The following is a 10,812-nucleotide window of genomic DNA, read 5'->3' on the forward strand; positions in this document are numbered from 1 at the left end:
TAGTTAATTATATACGACAATTTAACAATGTCCATAGTATCTAATTAACTTATACGACGTTTTAGTAATTTTCGTAGTATATAGTTAATTTTATACGATGGTAATAATGTTTGTAGTATATAGTTAATTTTATATGACGGTAATAATTTCTGTAGTATATAGTTAATTTTATACGACGGTCATAATTTTCGTAGTATTTGGCACATTAATATATGACGGGTAAAAAATATCCATAGTATCTGGGGATTTTTACTGTCGCTATTTTGTTGTGGGAAATAAATACCATAATAATTGGTATTTTTATACGATGGTTTAGAAAATTCTATAGTATCTGATTAAATAATATATGACCGGTAAATTAACCCATAGTATCTGGGAATTTGGCAAAAACAATACTTGCCTATCTATCTAATATGACGGATTTATTATCTCCGTAGTATGTAATGTATTAGATACAACGAAGTTTATTTACCGTAGTATTTGGTAAATTACTTACTATGGGTGATTTAGTTCCCGCAGCATACAGTTAAAGAGACGAATTATTTCCTGCAAAACCGTTCCCGCTGAAAATTAAAACAGGGCGGGTTTCTCTCCTGCCACCAAAACCCTATCCTTTGTTGGCTCCCTTTTCATTCCTAGCAATACCTCACTGCTCCACGTCTCTTGGCCTTCTCCCTTCAAGAGAGATTCTCAATCAATCGAACCGGCATTGCAGGTCCTTCTCCTTCCGCCGAGGGTTTGTATTCTCCGCTGTTGCTGGTTCTTCCTTCTGCTGAGACGGAACTCTTCTCTATTTCTTTTTATTCCTTCACCGTGGCACGAAATCTTGAAGAAGAACGTCTGCTGTCTTTGTAGAGGAATAGTATGATCTTGGAGCTCTGTAATCGGTTGCTTCAAAGTTCCAGGTATTGTTCTCTATGGATTCCTCTATTTCCTTATGATGGTCTATTCTTGTTTCGTTTGATTAGTACAAAACTAGGTCTGGTTTGATTATTGGAATTGATTTCTTTCTATATAGATCTTTTTTTTAATGAAGAACGGTTGTCTGTTGTGCTTGGTGTTTTTGCTGCTACTCCTCTCTCTCTCTCTCTCTCGATTATGCTATGAGCTATTCATATCAGGGATGAACTTCCCATCCCATTTCATTGATTGTATTTCTGTTTTCTGTTCTCCTTTCAGTTTTATATCTTCCTTCTACATGCAGGTGATTTAACTTGTTCTGCTACTATTTTTTCCCCCTTCCTGCTATTCACAATAACACAAAACTGACCTGATTGGAGATGCAGATTCACCATACCTAATTGGTTTAATCTGAAATTCAGGACATAAGTTACCCTTCCATAGGCAACAACCTAAATCGTAGTTTTGCCTCCTAATTCCAGCCCTGCTATGAGAATCAAAACCTGCAATCATGGAAGCCTCTGAATTTCCACTTGGACTAGTTTCGAGTTTAAAAAAAAAAAAAAAGAAAGATTTGATATGTTGGGTCTTTGTTGTTCTTCAGAAGTTCCTCTAATTGAGAAGATCTTGAAGCAATTAGATGGAATTAAGGAGGTCTCGGTGATTGTTCCAACAAGAATAGTCATTGTTGGCCATGTTAACCTCCTTATGTCTCAAATGCAAATAGGTATAAATTTGAACTTAAAACCCTGCTAATAAAAGTCTAATGTTAAATATTCAAAGCATGTCAAAGATCAAGGTCTATTACTATTTTTATTATTCATATTCTTGATCTCCCATTGAGAGTTATACATTTAATGGGTACTATTTTACATCTCTCACTCTACCAACCCAACTCCTTCTGGACATACACTGAGAGGGAAGAGGGAGGAGCTGGGCACTCAACTTTGTAGCAACCTAGCCACATAGCTGGGCACCAACCCTTTTCCCACTCCTATTTACATCTTCCATCCCTCTCACCTTCTTCCTTTCTTTCTCTTCTCTTCTTTTCTTTTTCTATTTTCTGTTATGTTTTGTGTTCTTAAAAATCAACTCATCCAACATACAGATCTAGCTGTACATAACTCACTCACACACAATTCCAATTACAGAGTTCTTAATATAATGTGGTAAATCATTCCTGCAGAACCTTTATGTTCAGTGTCTTCATATTTTACTCACATAGCCATGGAGAGGGGAAGAGGGTGCTGCTGTCGGCTACCACTGTAGCAAGCAGCCCGGGCTGTTGGCGGAGCCTGCTACAGACCAGCAACAACCTTGTTCTATGCACCCTACTTCACTCCTCTCACTCTCTATCATCCACTCTTATTTTTCCACTTCTTAATCTCTAAAATTTCCTTCTAAATACTCTAAAACAGAATACTAAAATTCTGAAAAATCCAAAACTAAAAGTTCTACATACCTCTTGAAGAATCCAAACCCATCACACATCTCTTGCACTAACTCTCCCATTCTTGTCTCTTCTGGTCTCTGTACATTCTTTTCCTTCTCTCATCTAGTCTTTCTTTTTATTTCATTCTTTTTCTTCCTTCCTTATGGCCGAGAGAGACTCTCTCTCTCTTCTTCTTTTTCATTTTATTATTATCATTATGACTTTATCGGACAACAACAATCTTGATTTAGTGTTAACTGTTTTGGTCTCTTAAATAAATGATGTATAGGTGGAGTAGTTTATATATATTTTGTTTTAAATCAGACTTCTAGGATTTGTACAATCGTCATGCGTAATTGCTATAGTAACTAGTATTCTTTCATTATTCTTCGCTTTTTCTTAGAGGATCAAAGGCAATGGATGATAACTTCATTATAGAACGTGTTTAATAGCCTCCTAGTAAAGCTTCTTACTTGTGTTAATGACAAAAACAAAAAATACTAGGATGTTTTGCTCTCAATTTCATAGAAGGTATGTAATTGACAAGGTTTTGTAATAATCAGCATTTGGTCAAGGAAGAACTGGGAGAACCCAAGAGACCCAGATGAAGTGCTAGGTATCATTTATTTTTCTCCCTTGTGTTGTCCTTTGAATTTAAGGTTGGTGATTTATTAGTTGGGTTCTGATGTGACTTTTCTCTCATTTGCCTCTTATTTGCAGTGAAACTTGGATGCTCCTAAGAGTGGTTGTTCCAATGCTCGTAGTACTAATGCAGAGTAGGTCCTTCATGGAGTACTTCATTTTGTGTTCTGAAGTACCACACTGTCAGGTTTTATCAGATGATAAAAGATGACCATGTATGATCAATATGGTGAAGCTATAGTTAAGAGTTTTGCTGGGGGATCAGCTAGAGCTAGCATCATGGTATTGCAGATCTGCTTCTGCAGGCATTAAATCATTCCGCAGTGTTTTTCACCCATGGCCATTAGATATTATGGTTTTAATATTTTCGGTTTTAATAGACTCATTGTCACTGTCATTATTTTCTTCATCTTCTCGCCATTTTATGTTTTGCAGCTACATGATTCTTGTTCTTTTTGGGAAAAAAGTTTGAAGTCTTGGGGAGATCAGGTCATTAAGGAACAACAATTTACAAAATTAGATTTTTCGGAAGCAGTATGTTTTCTAGAATGTTAACCAAGAAAACTTCTATTATCTTATGCCATATGCATACCTACTGATGATGTGAACCTTTTTGTAGGAAGTAATCTTTATGCAGGTAAATATCATGCTGATAAATACTTTGGTTTCTGCATTAGTTGGGGTTCTTCCTTGCAATTCTGTATTGTTCACTTTTTCTTTTTTTAGTTCAGTTAAAGTCAGTTTTAATATGCAATAATTCTTTGTACTATTGATATCCCACATTGAATATGGAGTATTGCTTGGATGGAATATAACATGTTAAAGTCAGTTTTAATATGCATGTACAATTTCTTCATGTTCTAATTCATTCTTCCTTTAATATCCCATTTTGCATCATTGAGAGTCTTCATTTTTATGTAGGTTGCGTCATATGTTATTACAATTCCAATGCAGCAGTTTCCCACTTCTTCATGGTTTTAAATGATTTTGTTGGCCATGTCCATGATATTAACACTACCCATTCACTTTCTCTTGTGAGAATAGGTGTTGGGCTGATGCCAGGTCTTGATCCCAATAACAGGTATGTGTCTATAGAAGCAGATCTTAAGTTGTCTAATATACAAGCTAAATGTTGGATGGAGCTAGATATTGAATAGGGTTTAGGTGCTCCATGTTATGAACAGAATAATTAAATGCCAATGGTTTAAGGAGGGACTAGGGATCATTATATGTACCTACCTAACAACATAGAATCTAATTGATCACTAACTAGGTACAGTAAGCCCAAGGCTTGTATCATAACAAAGACAAGCAAGAAAAAAAAAATTAGATGAGAGAGAGAGAGAGAGCCGCCCAGTATTTGCCCCCCCCCTCCTTTTTTTTCTTCTTTTTATTCCATTTCTAATGATTGATTTCTTTCATTGTTTCTTGTCCATAATTTGGACCTTGATTAATGTTTGGGAGGTTATATAGGAAGCCTCACAGATTCTTTGGAAAGATAGGACTGCATCAATGAGGATTGAGGAAAGGTTTGTAATCAAAGCTTTCAGTACTGATGTTCATTTTCTAATGTTAGAATACAAGTCCATAAGATCCCTAATAGATTGATTTAGTTTGTCAAATAGAAAGCAATCATATAGAAAGAAAGGAGGAATCCAAAGCTGGACCTATTAAACAATGGAAATGTATGCAACAATAATTCCTCAAACCTGAATTTCCAACATCTGTTTCTTTTAAGAGAAAAAGCAAAGAATGTTCAAAATGAAAATCATCATTCAACATTAAGATAGATTATTATTCAATAACTAACTCCAAATTAAAAACCAACAGTAAGCAAACTATAAGAAACTGAAGGACACCCTTGCCACATGCTTGTACTGTTTATTCTGAGTCTACCTTGAGAGTATCTTCTAAGTTCTGCATGTATTGCAGGTGAGGTTATACTTTCTACAAAATTTCCAATGGTCAGAATCTACTTCTTGGAGAAACAACTTGAGGTTCTCTGCTACAGGAGTTGCAGGCAATCCATTTTAAACTCTTGTACCTCGCAAAAAATTTTTTTTTTTTTTCAAATGGTTATTCTTTACATTTTACATGCACTTTTTCTTTGGGCCTATATATAGCATGCAATGCATTGAGAAACGGAGGCAATGACAAATAAATACTGTGTCTGTATTGCACCAAATAAATTCTTTACATTGTCTTCTTTATGATTCTCAAGGTTTTGATATTGAGCAGTTTCAATGGAGAGCGGATCAAATCCTCGTATGAGAATCATTCTCGTACGATGTTTGATTTACATATGGAACTCCACTTAGAATAAAGACCAATTAAAAGAAGAGAGAGATTAAGTGGAGTCCATATGTAAATCAAACACCGTACGAGAATGATTCTCGTACAAGAACTTGATCCACACTCGTTTCAAAGGGGAACTTTTTTTCTTTTTCTATTTATTTATTTATTTTTTTATTTTATTGCAATGGACTTACATGCCTGAGTATACAGTTGTTTCACAAGGTTTGGGAACTTGAGTTAATTGATGCCTCTGCCTTGTTATTTTACAGCATGAGAAGACAACGGGTACGATTAAAGAACAACTTCATGCAATAGCCCCAGTATTGGAACAACTATGGAAGCTGAAAGAGGAGAGAATAAAGGAATTTTTTGATGCCGCTGTAGGAATCGGAAACCGGATCAGCCTCAGTTGATTTTGATTCTGCCGGAATCGTCCAGGAATCGACTTGAACCTAAGAAAGCCTCAGTTGTATATTGTATATTGAGAAATAAATTGTATATTCTGTTTTCTTTTCGTGGATGTATTATTACAGGAATTTATGTTGTAAATATAATTTATTTTTTTTAAAAAAATGTATACTATTTACTACGGAAATAAATTTCCGTAGTAAAAGGCTAGCTTTTTCTGTTTTAAAAGTTGGTTTTTTTTGTTATAGTAATATTATTTCCGTTGTAAAAGTCAGATTTTTTGCTACAGTAATATAGTCCGTAGTAATAAATAAATTTAAATGACGGTAGTGCAGCGATGTATACTATTGACTTTAAGCTACTGTATAATAAATCCGTCGTTAATAATCAGACTTTAAGCTACTAATAAATCCGTCGTTAATAACCAAAACCTACACATCCTTAAATTCCGTAGTTACCAGATACGATGTCAATCATAATGATGGACATGCGACGAATATTTACCGTTGTATATAATACAATTATTATGATATTTATCGTTTGCTACGGAAAATTTCCGTAATAAAAGACCATTTTTCTTGTAGTGGAAGTGCTATACTTCACAATAGTTAAAACTTAAAAAGTATTTGATTTCAATAATTTACAGGTCCCGAAGCCTTGCTGCCAAGTGCCTTTTGGGATGGGGGCGTGTATCGGCGCCTCAGTGAATGTATTGTTACATTTGCCATCTCAGATCATGAGAACAACTTATTGCCATGTGGGTGACGTTTGGTTTTTATAATTATTATTTAATTTTGACATGTGGGGGTTTATTTAGAATTTGGTTCTTCTCCATCAGCCTGTACCCTCTAAATTTCATCTCAAACAGATCTTGGGTGTAGAGAGTAGGGACCATACTGAAGATCCATCAACAAGTGGGTTCTAGCTAGATCTTTTCCCACATGTCAAGTTTTGATCTAATTGAAATTGATCACATGGTCAAACAAACCATTAATATTTAAAGGGCGGATTTTGGTACACAAAGAAAGGCATATACATGAAAATGATGAACGATTGCACTTAGTTCTACCATGTGATAGCTTAGATAGAACTGAAACCTTGTAGATAAGTTAGCAGAGATCGTAATGTAACAGCCCACCCACTTAGAAAGTGTTAGATCAAACACCAAGAAATACGAATAAAGAAAGACAATAGATCCGTATGACACAGAAATTTAACGAGGTTCACACACCAGGGTGGTGTGCTACGTCCTCGGGCGAAGAAGAAGATGATTCACTATGCATAAGAGAGATTACACCCTAACAGCGGCGAGGAAGAACTCGCCCTGAAACCCTAGCTTCGTGAAAACCCTAGAATACAATGACTCTCAACAAGCAACAGTACATTATATATATATATATATATATACTCCAAATAGCGGTTCGACCCATCGGGTCGCGGTCGATCCGGTCGAACCATACCGTGGGGGCGTAGCCCCCGCACCCCCATACGAGATCAGTGATGGGCTCCGGGCTTGGGCCGATAGCCCAAGCCCTTTGCTTCCATCACAGATCTCAGAAATTTTCCCATTCGGGTCGCCACCAAAATATGTCGGATTGGGACAATCTTCAAAACGGGTCAAGAATTCGAGACAAACTTAACAAATCTCCACCTTGGGTTGAATTCTCCTCCAATAGATAAGCAAATAGCTAATATCTTCGTCTTCTCCAATAGCCCTCCAAAGGGCTGAACTCAAACATGACAAACACCAAGTAAGTTCAAGCAATGCTCGAACTTACCAACACATAAAGGCTTAGTCAACATATCAGTTGGATTGTCTTCAGTACCAATCTTCAACACTTGAATATTACTTTGAGCAATTATCTCTTTTATGAAATGATACCAAACATCAATGTGCTTTGTCCTCTCATGATACATTGAATCTTTAGTCAAGTGAATAGCACTCTGGCTATCACAATGGACAACAGTCACCCCATGATCCATGCTGAGTTCTCCCAACAAACCTCTAAGCCAAATAGCTTCTTTAATTACCTCAGTCATTGCCATATATTCTGCTTCAGTGGTAGATAATGCAACTGTAGCTTGTAAAGTAGCTTTCCAACTAACCGTACTTCCTCCAAGAGTAAATACATAGCCTGTGAGTGACCTTCTCTTGTCAAGATCACTTGCATAATCTGAATCAACATAACCAGATAAACTATCACCATTCCTCCCAAACTCCAAACAAATACCAGAGGTCCCTTTCAAGTACCTAAGTATCCACTTCACTGCTTCCCAATGAGTTTTACCTGGACATGACAAATATCTGTTCACCACACTGACAGCTTGTGAAATGTCAGGACGAGTGCAAACCATAGCATACATAATGGAGCCAACTGCACTAGAGTATGGAACACGTGACATGTACTCCACCTCTTCATCTGTGTTAGGTGATAGAGCAGTTGAAAGTCTAAAATGAGATGCAAGAGGAGTAGTTACAGGTTTGGCATCTTTCATGCCAAAACGATTCAATACCTTCTCAGTGTACTTTTGTTGAGATAGCCACAGCTTCCCTGCTTTTCTATACCTCTTGATCTCCATACCAAGTATCTTCCTTGCTGCCCCCCAAATCTTTCATCTCAAATTCAGAACTTAATTGTTCCTTCAACCTATTGACCTCATTCCTATCTTTTGCTGCAATCAACATATCATCAACATAAAGCAACAAATATATGAATGACCCATCAGAGAGCTTTCTGAAATAAACACAACAGTCATATTGACACCTGGAGTATCCAAGACTAGCCATAACTGAATCAAACCTTTTATACCACTGTCTAGAAGACTGTTTCAAACCATATATGGACTTCTTCAACAAGCATACATGGTCTCCTTACTTTCAATAATAAACCCTTCAGGTTGATGCATATAAATCTGTTCTTCTAGTTCACCATGCAAGAATGCTGTTTTCACATCAAGTTGCTCCAATTCCAAATCATGCATAGCAACTAAAGCAAGTAGGACACGAATAGAACTATGCTTAACAACAGGTGAGAAAACATCATTAAAATCAATTCCTTGTACTTGACTGTAGCCCTTTGCAACTAAACGTGCCTTGTACCTAACATCTTCAACACCTGAGGCAGATTCCTTCTTCTTGAAGACCCATTTGCAACCAATAATTTTCTTCCCTGTTCTCGGCTTCACAAGCTCCCAAGTCTGATTTTTATGAAGAGATTCGATCTCCTCATTCATGGCAATCAACCATTTTGTAGAATCAATTGAAGCAACAGCTTCAGAATATGTTGCAGGCTCACTATTTTCAATTGTATCTACAACAGACAATGCATAAGCAACAAATTCAGCATGCCCATACTTTTGTGGTTGTCTAATATTCCTCCTTGGTCTATCCTTGGCAATGCTGTACCGCTCTTCTTCTTGATTCTCTTGAGCATCATCTCCTTCAGTAAAAGTAGGCAACTGGACTAAAGTAGATTGTGCTTTGTTTGAAGATGAATCACCAATTTCAAACTCCACCTTCTCTCTAGATTTTTCTTGACCTTCATCACAATGAATAGGGACTTCTTTCCTAGGATGCAACATAGCAGATTCATCAAAAGTAACATCTCTGCTAATAAGAAATTTTGGAGACTTTGGATCAGAACACCACAACCTGTATCCTTTCACTCCAGATCCATACCCAAGAAAAATGCATTTCTTAGCCCTAGGTTCCAACTTCCCTTCATTTACATGTGCATAAGCAGGACATCCAAATACTTTTAAATTTGAGTAGTCTGCAGGTTTACCTGACCAAACTTCTTCTGGAGTCTTGCACTCAATAGCTGTGCAAGGAGATCGATTCACCAACAAGGTTGCTGTGTTAACTGCTTCTGCCCAGAACTCCTTGCCCAATCCTGCATTTGATAACATACACCTTGCTTTTTCTAACAAGTTTCTATTCATACGCTCCGCCACTCCATTATGTTAGGGTGTTTTAACAATTGTATGGTGTCTTGCAATACCTTCATTTTTTGCAGAACTCATTAAAGTCACCTTCACAAAACTCTAGGCTATTATCGGTTCTCAACCTTTTAATTTGTTTCCCGGTCTGCTTCTCAAGTAAATTATTCCACTGTTTGAAAGTGACAAATACTTCATTTTTGGGCTTTAAGAAATAGACCCAAACATTCCTAGAGAAATTGTCAATGAAAGTAAGCAAGTATCTTGCACCAACCCCCTTTGAAGCAACCCTGGAGGGCCCCTATAGGTCTGAATGAATATAGTCCAAAGTTCCCTTGGTCCTGTGAATAGCAGTACTGAAACTAACTATTTTCTGCTTCCCAAACACACAATGCTCACAGAACTTCATTGCTCCTGTACTCTGACCACACAACAAACCCCTTTTACTTAGTGATGCCATCCCTATTTCACTCATATGGCCTAACCTCATGCGTCATAAATTTGTGACATCTGATTCAGACATAGATGATGAAGCTGCTGCAACAGACCTAGTGACTATAGTACCCTGCAACACATACAAACTACCAACCTTGATTCATTTCATTAATAAGAGAACACCTTTGCTAATCTTCATGACTCCACCTTCAGCTGTATACTTGCATCAATTTGAATCAAGAGTGCATAAACTGATGAGATTCTTCTTCAAATTAGGGACATGCCTGACATTGGACAAGGTTCTGACAATGCCATCATACATATTGATATTGATCGTTTCCATTCCAATAGTCTTACAAGAAGCATTATTTCCTATCAATACAACTCCACTTCGAACTGATTCGTATGTGGAGAACCATTTACGATTGGGACACATATGGTAGGAAGAACCAGAGTCAAGAATCCATTCATCTTGTGATCTAACTTTATCATCAATCACCAAAGCATATCAGACTCACTCTCATATTCAGTAATACTAGCTTCTGCAGAGTCATCTCTTTTCTGTTGATTTTGAGCACCATCACCTGCCTTCTGATTATTTAAAAGCTTATAGCATTCAGATTTAATATGACTATTTTTATTTCAGTAATTGCAGGTTAAATTCTTGTGCTTAGATTTTGATGTAGCATTCTTTTTGTCACCATCTGAACCCCCTTTCATTCGTTTTCCCTCTAGCTACCAAACCAACACTATCAGATTTA

General features: G+C 36.8%; 2 long non-coding RNA genes across 4 annotated transcripts; both read left to right on the forward strand.

Moving 5' to 3' along the window:
* Positions 1 to 535: 535 nt before the first annotated feature.
* LOC122086178 lies at positions 536 to 4,010 on the forward strand. Of its 3 annotated transcripts, XR_006142351.1 has the most exons (5): positions 537 to 905; positions 2,896 to 2,948; positions 3,053 to 3,256; positions 3,410 to 3,508; positions 3,594 to 4,010. It is a non-coding gene; the product is annotated as an uncharacterized LOC122086178 (long non-coding RNA). The 3 variants fall into 3 exon arrangements; XR_006142350.1 differs by having other exon boundaries at positions 536 to 905; positions 3,053 to 3,508; XR_006142349.1 differs by having other exon boundaries at positions 538 to 905; positions 3,410 to 4,010.
* A 51-nt stretch (positions 4,011 to 4,061) lies between these two features.
* LOC122086179 lies at positions 4,062 to 5,834 on the forward strand. Its single transcript, XR_006142352.1, has 3 exons — positions 4,062 to 4,503; positions 4,907 to 5,014; positions 5,539 to 5,834. It is a non-coding gene; the product is annotated as an uncharacterized LOC122086179 (long non-coding RNA).
* The last annotated feature ends 4,978 nt before the right edge of the window (positions 5,835 to 10,812 follow it).

The sequence above is a fragment of the Macadamia integrifolia genome, chromosome 8 (assembly GCF_013358625.1).
Source record: "Macadamia integrifolia cultivar HAES 741 chromosome 8, SCU_Mint_v3, whole genome shotgun sequence".
Lineage (NCBI taxonomy): Eukaryota > Viridiplantae > Streptophyta > Magnoliopsida > Proteales > Proteaceae > Macadamia > Macadamia integrifolia.